Here is a 17662-nt window from a genome sequence, read left to right as displayed (position 1 = left end):
GCATGAATTCGAATAATGTCAAAGGTTTAACAAATTTGATCCAGTTTTATGCAGAAGCTACATAGCCAAGTAATTCCAGTTCCAATTGATCCAGACTGTTTTGTTTTGGGCCCTGCAGCTCAGACTATTTAAATTGTCAGTCAATTGGTTGTGAAACAGCTGGATTTGATTGGCTAATAAATTTATTTAAACTTGGGTGATTAATTACATGAAAAAAATGAAATTAAATCGATATTTTGTTCTTTGCCATCCCGGCTTTCAGTGTTTACTGTTCTCAATTATTCCATTGGCGTGGAACCTCCCTAATTTTGGGTTAATTGTGTACGACTTTAAAGATATCACTATTGATGAAACCAAAATTAAAAATTCATCCTTGCACTGAAAATATTTTTTCTGATATATCTACCTCTGTAAGCATGTGATCTTACATAATCTAGGTGCTTCTTTAGGTCACAGTTGCTATGGTCTGTGTAAATGTGTACTAACCTACTGCTAAGACTGGCATAAGTACCAAAATCACAAAGGTAGCAAGCCCTCCTTTTTAAAATCTGAATTTTGATCAAAATGATTTCTGCCACCCGAAAGAGAAACATGCAGCGAATGTGTTTCTACCTGCGCTACTGAGGGAGAAAAAACAGGTATGATTTAGTTTATCCAGATCTTTGTCGATCACAACTATTAATGGGACAAATAACCAGAATAAAATATTGTAAAATACTGAAAGAAGTTATGCAACTTCAATGCTTTAATTAGTTCTAAGTTGAGCCACATGGAGCAGGAAGGTTCTCTGTATATGCTGAAACATCCGATCTCAGCAGGGATAGGAGTTAAGGATAAAAACAGAACTGTCCCGGTAGACCGATCGTCTCAGCTTGCTCATGCCCCGCAGAACTCATTTCTCGTTATCTTGACTCCCTTCTCTCTCCCCTTGTCCAGTCCTTTCCCACCTACATCCGTGATTCCTCTGACACCTTACGTCACATCAACAATTTCCAGTTCCCTGGCCCCAACCGCTTCCTCTTCACCATGGACGTCCAATCCCTCTACACCTCCATCCCCCACCAGGATGGTCTGAGGGCCCTTAGCTTCTTCCTCGAACAGAGGCCCGAACAATCCCCATCTACCACTACTCTCCTCCGTCTGACTGAACTTGTTCTCACACTGAACAATTTCTCCTTCAACTCCTCTCACTTCCTCCAAATAAAAGGTGTGGCTATGGGTACTCGCATGGGCCCCAGCTATGCCTGTCTCTTTATGGGGTATGTGGAACATTCCTTGTTCCAGTCCTACTCCGGCCCCCTTCCACAACTCTTTCTCCGGTACATCGATGATTACTTCGGTGCTGCTTCATGCTTTTGTCGGGACTTGGAAAAATTTATTAATTTTGCTTCCAATCTCCACCCCTCCATCATTTTCACGTGGTCCATCTCTGACACTTCCCTTCCCTTTCTTGACCTCTCTGTCTCAATCTCTGGTGATAGACTGTCCACCAATATCCATTACAAACCTACCGACTCCCACAGTTACCTCGACTACAGTTCCTCACACCCCGCTTCCTGTAAGGACTCCATCCCATTCTCTCAGTTCCTTCGCCTCCGTCGCATCTGTTCTGATGATGCTACATTCAAAAACAGTTCCTCTGACATGTCCTCCTTCTTCCTTAACCGAGGTTTTCCACCCACGCTCGTCGACAGGGCCCTCAACCGTGTCCGGCCCATCTCCCGTGCATCCGCCCTCATGCCTTCTCCTCCCTCCCAGAAACATGATAGGGTCTCCCTTGTCCTCACTTATCACCCCACCAGCCTCTGCATTCAAAGGATCATCCTCCGCCATTTCCGCCAACTCCACTATGATGCCACCACCAAACACATCTTCCCTTCACCCCCCCTATCGGCATTCCGTAGGGATCGTTCCCTCTGGGACACCCTGGTCCACTCCTCCATCACCCCCTACTCCTCAACCCCCTCCTATGGCACCACCCAATGCCCACGCAAAAGATGTAACACCTACCCCTTCACTTCCTCTCTCCTCACCGTCCAAGGGCCTAAACACTCCTTTCAAGTGAAGCAGCATTTCACTTGCATTTCCCCCAACTTAGTCTACTGCATTCGTTTCTCCCAATGTGGTCTCCTCTACATTGGAGAGACCAAACGTAAATTGAGCGACCGCTTTGCAGAACACCTGCGGTCTGTCTGCAAGAATGACCCAAACCTCCCTGTCGCTTGCCATTTTAACACTCCACCCTGCTCTCTTGCCCACATGTCTGTCCTTGGCTTGCTGCATTGTTCCAACGCAAACTGGAGGAACAACAGCTCATCTTCCGACTAGGCACTTTACAGCCTTCCGGACTGAATATTGAATTCAACAACTTTAGGTCTTGAGCTCCCTCCTCCATCCCCACCCCCTTTCTGTTTCTTCCCCCTTCCTTTTGTTTTTTCCAATAAATTATATAGATTTTTCTTTTCCCACCTATTTCCATTATTTTTAAATATTTTTAAATCTTTTATGCTCCCCCCACCCCCACTAGAGCTATACCTTGAGTGCCCTACCATCCATTCTTAATTAGCACATTCGTTTAGATAATATCACCAACTTTAACACCCATGTGTTCTTTTGTTCTGTTGTCTGTGACGTCTTTTGATGATCTGCTTCTATTACTGCTTGTTTGTCCCTACAACCACACCAACCCCCTCCACTTCTCTCCCCCCACCCAACCCCCCCCTCACACACACACCTTAAACCAGCTTATATTTCACCCCTTTCTTGGATTCACTCAAGTTCTGTCGAAGGGTCATGAGGACTCGAAACATCAACTCTTTTCTACTCCGCCAATGCTGCCAGACCTGCTGAGTTTTTCCAGGTAATTCTGTTTTTGTATAGGAGTTAAGGAATTGCAATTGGCTGCAACAAAGGTGGGTTAGGGAAAATAAAATTAACATGGTCAACTACTCCTGATAGTTATGGAGTGACCCCATTGAAAGTGCACACCTGAAAGCTTTGAGTGCAGACGCAATTCGGTTCATCAGTAATGCACCCCACCTCCCATCACCCACTGCCATCCACCAACCCCCCGCCGCCCCCCTCAAGTCACTCACTGTGCAGATTTCATATGAGAAGAGTGGCTGTTTGGACAAGGTCAAACCCAGCTAGAAGTCAAAATTTCAGAGAAAATAGACACTTCCCTCCACCTCAAGGGGTTAAAGCAGATAGCATTGATATGAATAAAGGAAGGCTTTATGCATACATAATGGAAAAAATAGAGATATGTGTGGCAGGGTAGGAAGATGAAATTAGAATGGGAGGTAGCTCATGTGGAGTATAAACATTAGCATAGACCAGTTGGAATAAATAGGCTGTTGTGCTGTTGATTTTTTGTAAGAACATCTGCATTAAAGGTAAAGGGGGTAAAAATCATCTCAACAGTGCAGCATGTAATATCAGTTTTATAGTAGGATTGTGGGAGACTGATTATGGTCCTGATGTTGCTCTAGTTCCTGGTGGTCATCTATATTTTCACTCCATTCTCCTGAACAAATATTATGTTGTAGATTTACCGGGTAATTCCCGTTAAGTGTGGTATATATTAAAATGCAGGAAAAAAAGAACAGCCTAACAGAACACACGATAATGATCCAATTAACACCATGAGTCCAGATATATCACTGACTAACAATCGATAACTGGTAAATTTTCAAGTACCTCGAAAATTGAAATGCCACTTCCTGCCCCTGTCAAAATAAAAAAAGGTTTTTTTAGGTATTCCTATCCATCCTATGAGTTTACTCACTATCAAAACTTACAATGCTAGATTTTGCTAATGATCAAAAGTCTGCTAATTTCAGCTTCTAAAATAGCACTTGGGCAGCTAAATTTTCAATTAATTATAAATGACGAATTCTGGAAGCCACTTACATCACTAGGATGTTAGAATAAGGTGAAAAAGTTGACTTGGCAATATGCTGGGTTAGTGCACCAAAGCTCTGTGCCCCATCGTAGAAAGGTACAGGTTCATGCATAAAACTAATTGCATGGCAATTTACACAGTATGTCAGGATGAGACACTTTGGGGGTCAAGCATTTCTTCACAGGAAGCAAAAGTAAATTGGTCAGGAGAGCAGGGCTGTGGGGGTGGGAGTTGCAGGATGGGTGGTGGAGGGGGCAGTGATGGTTGCTGGTGTCATCCTAATTACTTGGTCCTGCTAAGACAGTGTCATTGGCAGAGGTATAGCAGCAAACTGCATGAATTCCAACTAAAGAATAGTATGGATATCATTTCAAAATTTATTTTCAAAATTAATTATAAACAATACTGCAAATTGTAAGTCTCACAAAACAGCTGTTTTCTAGCTTTACTGGAAACCAGCATTAGAATGCTTGAAATTTTTTCATTAAATGCCTTTGCAGGCTGCCTTTTTATTTTGGATTAAATTTCAGTTTCCTTCTTAGGTTGCTATTATCTCTTATTTTGGTCATCTTAATGAAAACGGGCTAAGAAAAAGCTAGTAGTATTCGTGACTTGTAGGATAGTTTCAACCACCTGGAACTCTAACCCAATGGTAAAGCATTGCAAAACTAAGATATATGTGGAAAAGGGGATATCTTCTGCACAGTGCCGATAGCATTTAGATTAAGGCAAATGACAGCAAATTAACATTATGGCATATTGTACTTTGTTTTCTAACAATGTTATAAACAATCTCCAGAGCAAAACTGAAAATAATGGGAGAAAAATTAACAGAAAACTCAGAAAGAAAACAGTTAAAGTTGCTTTGCAATGGTAAGCAACATTGAAAAGCTTCTTTGTTTCATACTGCCTGAACATAGCTTAAATAGAATTATGTTTCTTGCTGGGCTTGCCCCACTAAGACTGTTCTTAAGTGGGGCGGCTCAGATCTTTATCTTGGCAGTTCTCAAATTAAATTATTGCAGAATTGCTCCCAGCCACCTGGAATCAACAAGTTTTTCCTCCAGTAAGCTTAATTTGCATTGCGATCCTTTAGGTGTATTTATGTCAGCACTAAGTTGAGAAAAACTGCACAGCCCCAGTTTTTATCTCTTTTTTATGCAGTTCTACTTCAGAACAAGTATTTTAATTTCTGTGAATATTTGAACCCAATTAATCCCACATGTGCACTCATTGAGACAAAAGCTTGAACCATTTTAAAACTCTGCATAACAAAACAGATCAGTTTTCATCAGTTTACATTTTTCAATACACTACAGTTTGTAAGGTCTTTTGTTACAAACAAGGCTGCCAAACTCCTCGATAAGTGCATTAACACTTTACAGCTAAAGAGCTGCAAAGATTGACTGACTCGGATAAGTCACTGGTCACAGCCAGCTGTTAGCCAGAGACAAGTGTCAGGCTAAATCCTCTAGGGACCAGGTGAATACTTTGAAACCCTGCCCTTCACTCTCAGATTACTGAGCTAACTAGGAGCTTAGGCATTACATCATCGTATATAGGATTGTTCGCCGGACTTTTACTCTGTCAATCCACATGCAGGCAAATCTCTAGTACTAACTTAGTACAATAATAAGACAAAACCAAAACAATCAACTTAATATGTTGGGATAACCATGGCAAAGTTACTATACCAAATGAAATGATCCAAAAGATAATATTTGTAAAGATTAAAATCCTGCTCAATAACTAGCAAATGAAAGTTGAAAATTGATAACAAACCTCATGGACATCACTGAGCTTGAATTCCCTGCTGATGTACAGAACATGAGAGCACAGTGTACATGAAGGATAAGAGCCAAGGCTTAACTAGCCCGTGTGAGTCATATCCTTCCCATCTGACTCCCTGCCAGGCAATGATGTAATGCACTGGCCACTCTCCCCAGCTCAGCACTATGAAGTCACCACTATATCTGGCAAGCCCGAAGTAAACTTAATGTAACCAAAACAACCCCAGGCCAAGTTCCAGACATACAGAGACTTGGTGGTGCTATTACCATTGGAAACAGGATAAACAGACAGAGAAACAGTGCCGCCTCAAAGAAGCAGCAGCTGTTTAAAGTTCAGAATAAACACTTTGAGCAGTGTAAGTGATTTATTGGTTTTAATCAGAATCAAGATAGAGTGACCAGAAATGCAATGTGCACAGTACCTCTATTTCACTCCAAGAAAATTCAGATAAAATAAATCATGACATGCTTTAACAGCCAGTTTGAGGTTAAGTAGAATGCAGCAAGTTTAGTTGCATCAAGTTTCTTGTTATGAATTAAAGCTAGGTTTTGGACTGTGGAATTCATTACACAATTATTGAAAAAGTTAACAGAAGAAAAATATGCTTACTTGATCGCTTCATCTAGGGAAAGAATACAGCAATTTTAGTGTGCTCCCCAATCTCTGCTTAGTATGAATTAAGCATGCAATAAGTATTAAATAATAATTGGCTGGAATTTATTATTGTCAATGTTGACAATTAAATGCTTAATGTATTATATGGCAGCCCTCTGTTTATTATTTTAATCAAGGTGTTACCCCATTTAAAATAAATGGGTTAATATCTCTATTAAAGTAGTGGACAGGGAGGTACAAATGCTTAAGTTTTATAACACTAACATCCAGCCATCCAATGTAAATACTGTACTTTTAGGGCAAAAATTTTCATCCCGCTGGTGAGCGCCACCCAACCTGATCGGAAGTAAAATAGTGCGCAATGATGTTGGGCGAGTGTCCTGACGTCAACGCGCACTTGCGCGATATTTTGCTTGGCAGGCGCACACGAGAGTCAGCAGTGCACCCGCCGACAATTAAGAGGCCTATTAAGGCCCTTAAACAAGTAATTGATCTGTATTTTTCGCTGCCCGCTCAACCATTCGGTTGGTGGGTGGCGCTTTGCATTTTTTACAAAACCTCATCCACAGGTGGAATGAGGTTTCCAATGGTCAATTAAAAAAAAATTCATATAATTTAAACATGCCCCTCTTCCTGTGACTCAGTCACATGTGGGGACATGTTTATATCATTCGTAAAATGTTTATTTCTGTACTTAAAATTCTTCAGCTCCTGAGGCAGCTCGTTGACCTTAGGGACTTTCAGTGCCCCTCCCCCACACATGCACGAACTTTGGCTCTCGTGCTCCTCCCGCCCCCACCCCGGCAGTACTGAGACCCTTAGTGCACTTTTCACACTGGCTGGCCGTTAATTGGCCAGCCAGCATGAAATTGCGGTCAGAGCCCGATCGCAGGCAGCATTCCGTTTCACGGCTGTTCCTGGGCCCGCCCAACATGCTCGCCCAGTGAAGGGAATATCCTGCCTTTAATTTTTTCTATAATGATCTTAGCATTGTGAATGGAAATGTGTTCATAAATAAATTAGCTTTGTGAAATAACAGTTTTGGGGGAAAATTGCAAAGCTCCACTGCCAATTCAAAGCCTTACTAGACACAAAAAAGAAGCATAGAATAGAGGCTACCATACTGCAACTCCATCTCTAACCCACTCTCAAATCTAGGGAAGCTTCAACTCAGCAGTGGAGCTTTCCATTTTCTAACATTTTCATCTAACCCTTTTAGAATTTAGAATTGTAAAAAGTTGTGAAAAATTATATTATCCAGTTCACAAACAAGTTCTTTGTATCATTAATAACCTCATAGTGGATGAATCTATAAACATTGGCTGTAACAATGGCCTAGCTTACATGCTGCGACTCTTGACCTTTCACCAAAGCCTCTGCATCTAACTACTGATTACATTACTTGCTGCACCCAAATTGCTGGTGCAATTTTTATTATCTAATCCCATTTTAGTCTCTTCTCTAACTCATTTTGTACCTTCTCCTCCTTGAGTAATAATTCCTGTTAAATCCTCACATTTCAGTCAAAATCATCAACTGCCTCCCTCCCAAGTCTTAAGGGGTCTTTGTCAAAGAGATTGCCTTCCTTCTCTCTCTGCGTATGCACTCTTCTTCAGTGATTTTAACAAAAATCTAAACTCCCAGCCTCTTCTTGTCTGAATTGCCTAGCCTCCTGCTTTCACAAAATCTCACCCTTCACATAACATTAGACCCTCACATCTGCAGCCACTCTTTCAATCTCTCTATCCCCTACTAGCAAAACTGGTCAATAGGAATCAGGGTGAAAACTCTCTGCTGGCTGGAGTCCATACCTAGCACAAAGGAAGATAGTTGTGTTTGTTGGAGATCAATCATCTCAGTCCCAGGACATCACTGCAGTTGTTCCTCAGGGTAGTGTCCTCGGCCCAACCATTTCCAGCTGCTTCATCAATAACCTTCCCTCCATCATAAGGTGAGAAGTGGGGATGTTCACTGATGATTGTACAATGTTCAGCACTGTTTTCAACTGGGGTAGATGGTGACATATTAGCAATGTCACTGGACTAGAGCTGCCTCAGGGAGCTGAAGACTTTAAAACCAATAAATAAAGTTTTTAAAATCCAGAATAAAATGTCCACACATCACAATCAGCCACCTGAATGTATATATGATGAAAATTCTGTCCTGACATTTTGATTTTTAAAAATTTAATAATGGAAACCTCATCCTGCCCTTGCTTGAGGCTTCATCAAAAATGCAAAGTCCGCCTGGCAGATTCGCCCATCTGCCAACCATAAAGTTGAACGGACCATGAAAAATTGGGGGCAATTGGAACTTTAACAACTCTAATTGTCGGCGGGCACGCTTCCAACTTTTGCGTGTGCCCACCGACTGAAATATCGCGTGAGCGCGAGATGATACCGGGACGCTCACCCAACCTCATCTTGCGCGATTTCGCGTCTGATCAGATCGGGTGTGCGCCCACACACCAACCTAAAAATTCCGCCCTATACCACCGTTCCTTCACTGTCGCTGGATCAAAATCCTGGAACTCTCTTCCTAACATCATTGTTGGTGTACCTACAGCAGAGGGGCAGCAGCAGTTCAAGGAGGTGGTTCACCACCGCCTTCTCAAGAGCAATTAGGGATGGGCAACACATATTAGCCTTGCCAGCGACACCCACATACCATGGAAGAATTTTTTGAAAACTTCCATAATTTTCATCATTGGTAGGCCATTTCTGGCCATTTCTTCATCTTCTTTATCAGCCATTCGCACTTGGCTTCCTCGACATCAGGTCAATCATAATTTTACTCAAATTCCCAACTTCCTCTCCTGTAACGCCATGTTAATCTCCTCATCTCAGCTTTCCCAACCAAACCACACCTCTCACTCCTGCCATTCACCCAGCAAAGTTCCCACCTCAACACCCTTAAATCTGATGATACAAATTTGAGTGCAGCTGGCACAAGACCAAGTTATTCATCACCAGAACTGACTGAACTATATTAAGCTGGATCCTGAAGAGCAAGGACAACCTCAATATATACAAGTGTATACAAATGGTGGGGTATTGTGAACATGATATTAAATTTGTCAAAGAAATAGGAGGTTTTGCAAAGAGTAAAGATGACTGTAAAAGATCACAGGAGGACATACACTGGTTAGTGAAATTGGCAGACCGGGGACAGTTGCAATTTAATGTAGAATAATGTGAGGTAATGTATTTTGCGAAGGAAAGCAACAACTTGATTTATATAGTGTCTTTAATGTAGTAAAATGTTCCAAGGCGCTTCACAGGAGTGTAATCGGCCAAAAATTAGCAAAAAGCAAAAGAAGGAAATATTAAGACAGCTTGGTCAAAGGGGTAGGATTTAAGAGAGTGGTGGAAAATTTTAAGGAAGGAATTCCAGAGCATAGGCCCAAGATGGTTGAAGATACATCTAGAAAAACAAGAATTTGTTGTAAATAGTCAAAGAGAAAGTGTTGAATGGAATGAAGGAACCCAGAGGCCCAGAAATGCAAACACATAACTACTGAAAGTTTACACTATATAGGATATACAGAATAGAAACTGGCCATTTGGCCTAGCCAGTACATGCTGCTGTTTATGCTCCACTTGAACATCTGCCTTCTTCCTTCCTCATCTATCAGCAAAATCCTCGATTCCCTTTTCCTTCATACACTTATCTAGCTTCCACTTAAATGCATCTATACTATTTGCCTTAACTATTCCCTTTGGTAGCAAATTCCATGTACTCACCACTCTCTGGATAAAGATATTTTTCTGAATTCCCTATTTGATTTCTTGGTGACTATCTTAGATTGATGGCCTCCAGTTTTACTCTTCCTCACAAGTGGAAATAGTCTCTCCCTGTCTATTCTACCGAGCACTTTCATAAATTTAAGACTTCTGGAAGTCACCCAAAAGCCAAAGAGACTCTGCCTGTTCACCCTTTCCTGAAGCTTGCAGTTCTGTTATCATCTTTATACATCTTTTTTGAACCCTTTCTAGTGCCTCTATATCCCTTTTAAAATATGGTGATCAGAACTGTAGACAGTACACCTAGGGCAGAATTTTATGGGTTCCTGTCAGCAGGTTTGCTGGTGGAGGTACCCGTAAAATTTTCTGAGTGTCTTTTCTGCCACCCTCCCATTTGCCCCCTACCTGTCTGCAATTTTACTCTGGTGGTCAAGGCCTGGAATGGCCCACTCTCGCCTCAATTGAGGTCCTTAAGTAGCCAGTTAATGGCCACTTAAAGGCCACTTCCTGCCCAAGCCTGAATTTTGAAACAAACAGGAGGGGTTCAAGGATAGGGAGGAAGCCCTACTCATGTCTCTGGTGTGGGGGAGGAGGGAGGAGGAGGGGGTTGGGGGGGGGTAACTCCATTATGGCTTCCTTTCAAGATTGTCGCCACTCCCCAAGGTTTGGGGCCCCATGTGTTCCATCCCTGCTTCCCTTCAAATAACAATCCCACCCCCCTCACCCCGCCCTGGGCCTTCCCCTCCTCTCCATGCCATGAGACCCTGGACTTCCCTGTGTCCCAAGGCTTCTTTGATTCTGGGGACTACATGTAGTGCCTGCAGTGGCCGCTGCTCCTGGTGACGTTGCTGGGATTACAGAGCTGCCAGTCAATCAGATTGGTCTCTGAGGTGGGACTTCTGCCCGAGTGAGGGTTGGAAGGCCTGCCTCCTACCAATTAATACCGCTCAGCGCGTTAAATCTCTGATTGGCAAGGATGTGTTCCCTGCAGACTTCTCCAGTTGTGGGACGGGAAACACTGCCTTCCAAAAAATTCTGCCTCATATGTGGCCTAACCAATGTTCTTTACAAGTTTAGCATAACTCCTCTACTTTTTAATTCTATGCCTGGTTTCCTCTGGTTATGGCCTGATCGGCCTGTATCACAGCTTTTAGTGGTTTATGTATTTGTACTCACAGATCCTTTTGTTTTTCTATCCCATTTAGATACCTACTTCCCAAGTATGAGACATCCTATTATCTTATCAAAAGTTAATATCTCACACTTATCTATGTTAAAATTCACTTTCCAAATATAGGCCCAATTAAGTTTATTGTCATTTGTTTCAGTGGTTGAATCCGCAACAATGCATTTTGAGTTTTATAATTGGGGACTCAGGCATGGAACAAAAGCAAGGAAATTGTAATAAATTGAAAATGAAGTCAATTTCAGTCATTGTCTGTAGTCTGCACCCTAAGTAGCTGCCACATGATAATGTGAGGTCAGCTCACTTAAGTATTTTTGTAGGACTCCTGATGCTTAGTGCAGAATGCAGAATGAACAGAGGTCACATAATCTTCAGTTTCTGATGTCACATTTTGGTCACATTGCAAATTCCTGTGTCACAGAATGGAAACTGACTATATAAAGTTGTCACGCTGTAATTGCAGCCTCCTGCTAGTAGTGATGGTGCAGCTTTTCAGTTTTACACCTCTCCACCCCTTAGCCTGTACTCCAGAGAAACTTTAATGATGCAAACAAGTCTACTTTTACTTTCCAAATTGCTCTATGTTCTGCAACTTAACTATAAAAAGTATTATATACCACTATAAAAAGCAAACTGAATTAAATCAATGTGAACTAGTCCAAATGCCCACTGTTCTGCTGTAGTTAATACTTGACCTTGATTCCTTGGTATCACCACAGGTGACTGACTGACTAATATCTGTACTAAAATCTAACATGCACTTTCTATGCACATTAATATTATTTTTCATTTTTGAGTAACATTTCGAATGTCAATATTTATAACGTAGCAACACTCAAAAGATGTTGACGTTTAATTATCACATTGCTGATTGGCTGAAAATAAACCGTGGCAAATCAGAGCTCCAGTGAACATAAAAATCAAAAACAAGGTTAAAGGTTAGAAGCTGCTGAGGATTTATGAAAGCAACCAATTCCGAATGACCAATCAGAAGAGTCTACTAGTGCTTTAAAAAAATAGAAATGTAAGTCAATTGAATCAATAAAAGCATTTAAATAGAGCCTGATCCTTCTTCTCAGTAAGTGAAATTGCTAATGTCCAAAAAAAAGTTTTAAACAAATCAAAAAATACTATATTTCATTATGATCTTGATCAAATTTACTCACAAAATTTTGTCTATTAATGCCATTTTAAAAGGTTTTTCTTGAAGTCCTCAGCCAGTCCAAAACCCCGGACTTTGACTGGAAAATTTTGGTGAATTGCCAATCGCACTTGAGTTTGTGCAGTATGAAGAATTTCACAGCATGCATCAAAAAGTGTCTAAATTGAAGTAAAAAATCCCTCTTATCCTATGTGGATTTGTGAGTCTCCTTGTCTTTTCAAAAGGACTTTGAAACAAATTGGAGATTGAATTCTCAAAGCTTTATGTCAGGCAAAGTTTCACATTTAAAATATTGACAACTGCTGTCCCTCACTTAAGATATATTTGTGATTAAGTACCTGTGGTTTCTTTGTTGACAGTTGCGATACAAACAAAGATTGTCCATTCTATTTCTCAGTGGAAAGGTTGGAGAGGAGTTCAGTTTCTTAAATCTATCTGGCAGATCAATTTAAATTATTGCAGTTTTCCCATCGGCTGCTGTCTATTTATCTGGGTTGAAAATTCAGTTCAAAAATGTTTTTGTTTTGAAGCATTTTTGGTGCAATATGTAATGTTTTACATAAAATCTTGGTAATTGTCTCAGTGATTAACTTTTGAATGTTTTATAAGAAATTTTTATTAGGTTATGGAAATGGATGTGTATTAAAGATGCCTAAGGCAGGCATAGAGGTGTTTATGATTTTCTGTAATGTCTTTGAGCTTTATTTGTAATTGTCTTTCAGTATAGTTATAGCAGCTGGAATTGTTGTTGCATAGTATTTTAGACCATTTAGATTATGTAGTAGTACTGTGAGTTCAGAGATCAAGTGATTAAGCTATTATGCATAGGCTTTTCCTTTTAGCAATTAGCAGTGACACACTGCAGCAGTGGATCCTCTTTAAAGGGAAGGCAGATCAAATCATCAAACGTGGCCATCAGTGTGCCCCGTTCATGATGTTTTGGTAATAAAAATAAAATGAATATTTGGAAAATTGTGCATGTTACAAATCTAGGGATGTTGTCCTCTATACCCGACTGATCTGCCTGCCAGGCTTCACAATTAGAGAGCTAACTTGTGAAATTTCCCACATAAAGTGGTAGATCTGACAGTACTATAGAGAAGAAGCTGATTTTTTACTAAGACATTGTTCTGTACATGATTCACAGAAATGTTCCCTCAGCAGTAGATCTGTTGACATCCGCTAAACATTTTAGCCTCGGTTAAATCTGTTTTTAAGGCTATAACTGTTCATTAAGACCCAGGACAAATGAACTTTGGACCACATATATTAATCCATAACTGATATCTTTTTCAAAAGAACAAGAAACACTCCTTTGCTTACTTTTTCAGAACTCTTGCACTAGATCTGTTACCTATGTTACCTCTTCATCTTTCATAAGATATACTGTATAAAGTGTGAAAATCAAACAATTGTGCTTTGTGCTGTTGCTATTTTGCCTGTAACTAATGGAAGTAGCAGCAAGGCTTGGATGGTGCTTTTTAAGAAATAGTTGTGTTACTTTAGCTGAAACAATGGAATTAAAGTATAGCGTTCACAGTGGGCCCACCTGAAGCGTCTGTGACTAAATGTTACAGAAGCAACGTTTTTATCACAAAACATACCAATTGATACACCGAAGCTTCAGACCTCTCTCCCGCAGATCCCAGATCACAGGATATGACCTGCATTCTCAGGACCTCTCTCTACAGTACTCTTAGACTCTGGGGCTTCCCTCTAACTACTGCTATAGACCCTGAGACTGTAAATCCTCAGGTAGGCTTCATAGGATCATAGAATGATAACAGCACAGAAGGAGCCTTTGGGCCCATCATATTCATGCTGTCTCTTTGCAAGAGCAACTCAGCTAGTCCTACTCCCCAGCCTTTTCCTCATAGCCCTGCAATTTTTTTTCTTCAGGTGATTATTCAATGTCCTTTTGAAAGCCTTGCTCGAATGTGCCTCCACAAACTCTCAGGTAGTGCAGTCCAGATCCTAGCCTCTCACTTGTAAAAGATTTTCCTCATGTCACCGTTGTTTTTTTTGCCAATTAATCAGTGTCCTCTGATTCTTATCACTTCCGCCAATGGGAACAATTTTTCTTGATCTACCTTATCTAGACTCCTCATGATTTTGAATGCCTTGATCAAATCTCCTCTCAGCCTTCCCTTTGATAAGGAGAACAATCACAGCTTCTCCAATCTAACTGCACACACTGAAGTCCCTCATCCCAGAACCATTCTTGTAAACCTTTTCAGCACTCTCTCTAAAACCTTCACATCCTTCCAAAGGTGAGGTGCCCAGAATTGGACACAGTACTGAAGTTGAGGCTGAACCAGAGAAAGTCCAGGAGCCCATATAACTTTGCAACCACTTTCTGAACCTGCTTGCCACACCAGTGAATGTGCACATATATCCCGAGGCCACTCCGTTCTTGCACCAAAATTATGCCCACTACTTTATATTGCCATTCTTTGTTCTTCCTACCAAAATGTACCACTTCCTATTTCTCTGCATTAAATGTCATCTGCCATGTGACCACCCATTTCACCACCCTGTCCATGTCCTCATGAAGCCACTATCCTGCTCAGAGTTCACAATACTTCTGAATTTTGTGTCATCTGCAAATTTTGAAATTGTACCCATCATACTCAAGTCTGATATAGATCAAGAAAAGCAGTGGTCTTTGTACTGACCCCTGAGGAATGTCACTCTAGACCTTCCTCCTTTCCGAAAAACAACCTTTCATCACTACTGTTTCTTGTCACTCAACCAACTTCATATCCATGCTGCCACTTTCCCGATTATTCCATCACCTTCAACTTTGCAGGCAAGTCTATTATGTGGCACATCATCAAACGCAAGCAGGATAGATAAAGGGGAACTAGTAGATGTAATATATTTGGATTTCCATCGAAAAGGTACCGTTCATAAGGCAGCTTAATAAGGTAAGAGCACATGGTGTTGGGGGTAGTATATTAGCAAGGATAGAGGATTGGCTTACTAATAGAAGACAGAGAGCTGGGATAAGGGGGGGCACTTTCATGATGGCAACCTGTAACTAGTGGAGTGCCACAGGGATCAGTGCTGGGGCAACAATTATTTACAATATATATTAATGACTTGAATCCCACAGTGCCTCATGGATGCCCAATCTTTGCTAGATCTTTTTGAAATCTATCCCTCTTAGCACAGTGATAGTGCCACAAAACACGGTGGAGGATATTCTCAGTGTGAAGATTGGTACACCCTATTTTGTTGTCTCTTTTTACGCTCTTTTACTTTATCCACATACCTATCCTAATTTTGAAAGCTGCATGTTGTTGTGAAAACCCAAGAAAAATGACAACTTAAGTTCTCCACCACCATGCGCAAGTTTTTGACTTTGAATCTCACAAATATGTCAAAGTTTGCAGAATTCCAGTATTTCTCAGCAAGACTGCTGAACAATGGTTGGCAGGGATGTTGGACTGGAGGAAAGAAAACTTTCTTTCTGCAAAACAACAAATATTAACATCTATTATTTTAACTTCCAGAAAAAACAAATCTTTGAGTCTGCAAACGAACTTTCTGGGCTACCCTGTTCAGAATTATATATTTTTTAAACAGTCACTTTGCAATTATTTTAGGTCATTATCTATATTTAACTTCACTTCTCCCTGTGATCAATTGATGTTATAATGCTATTTTGCATTGTAATCAACATAATTTCATTCATGTTAAGTAAAACTTTGAGCCTTCCAATTTGAGTTTGTCTAGAATATGTTAAAGTAGCTCAAAATTTACTGAAGAAAACTTTCCACAAAAGACATTTAACTCCTTTTCACACAGAGCCTGTGCAGTAAACTGAGTCTGCCCATTGTGTATGTTTAAATAGTTTTAATACAAAGCCAAAATCCTGAGTTGGGTGCTGCAGAGAAAATATGTGGCGGGTGTTACTGATTACATGCTCCATTGAACCTCATAAGGTTCAGTGTGCTTTTGTAAGGTCACATTGTTACAGGTCATATGCTCCCACAGTGCACATATTCTGTACAGTGAAAATCAACAAGCCTTCATTATGTTTGTTTGAATGGTGTATAATGTACTGACTTTGGAATGTTAAATTCAACATTAGTGCAAATCTCTGCTATCAATAGTTAAAGAGACTTTTAAGAAGATAAATCTCAATTGAGTAAAGTTATTATTGTTACATTTGAATCATTTACTGAAGAAGAAAGCATATTGTTTCACTTAGTCATAATGATCAAATTTTAAATTCAAACCTGCCTTATATCCCCTTTGATTTAATTGAGCAGTTATGAAACTCTAAGTGATCTGAAATGAAATTTAGAAATTCAGCAATTAGCTTTTATTGGATACGTAAAAAGAACTTTGCAATATTAAGACCACATTTTGAGCTCAGTATAATTTTCTTCTGGGAGCTGGAGTATGGTCTTATCTAAAGCTGGCTCTTTCCAAGGAAATAATAGTTAAAATTTATGAATGAGAAGCTGCCAAAATAAATTAACTATGAGGTAAAGTTCATCATAATTCTACATTCACATCTTTGGCTACAAACAGCTGATGTAATCTGTGAATAGAATATGCCAAAAACTACTGTCTGAGGACATTTGTACCTGGGTTTCCCCACGACAGTGAGTTACTAAAGGAAAGAGACATACTTGAGAAAACAAGCAGAATAAGAGAATAAATAATAAATGAATGAGGGGTTCAGATCTAGTAATACAATAGCCACCCAATATATTTTCCAAACGTGTTAAATTGCATCTGTGTTTCTCCTTTCAAGAGAGTACCCTGCCAAGTTTGAGTTGTTACCAATAAGAATTAGTGCTGAATCTAAACTGGTCTAAATTAGGAAAAGTGTAGAAATTTTAACCTTGAAAATTGAAATTGCATCTGTGCAGTGTCATTTTATCAATTTGGTATACTTGGTTGCCAACATTTTTAGATATCATCCATTAAAAATAAATCTCCCAAATGTTTTATTTAATGTGCTTGGTTTTTGAGTCCATTTTCTGTACTGATGTAACAGCTGATTCTTTCATAGCTTAACAGCAGAAATGCAATTATCTTAGTAATCCTGTATTACTGATGCATCTGGTTCCTGAGTGGTCTAATGGCAGAAATAATTCCTTGATAATTTACTGTATAACAGCAGGCCAACTTAACCTGCTCTCTAATTTTCCTCATCTAATGGGAACCATCTTACCTGCAATTTTTCCTTCCCTGAGACTTGACCCAGATCAGGACCTTATTTGGTCAACACTAAGGACAAACTA

General features: G+C 40.2%; 1 protein-coding gene across 2 annotated transcripts in view; it reads right to left on the bottom strand.

Annotated features, from left to right (window-relative positions):
• creb5b (cAMP responsive element binding protein 5b) overlaps positions 1–17662 on the bottom strand; it is a 461587-nt gene that overhangs the window by 204705 nt on the left and 239220 nt on the right. The gene's annotated exons all lie outside the window — the stretch shown is intronic.

The sequence above is a fragment of the Carcharodon carcharias genome, chromosome 3, assembly GCF_017639515.1.
Source record: "Carcharodon carcharias isolate sCarCar2 chromosome 3, sCarCar2.pri, whole genome shotgun sequence".
Classification (NCBI taxonomy): domain Eukaryota; kingdom Metazoa; phylum Chordata; class Chondrichthyes; order Lamniformes; family Lamnidae; genus Carcharodon; species Carcharodon carcharias.
Note: the sequence above shows the minus strand (reverse complement) of the source record. Positions and strands in the feature narration are given on the sequence as shown.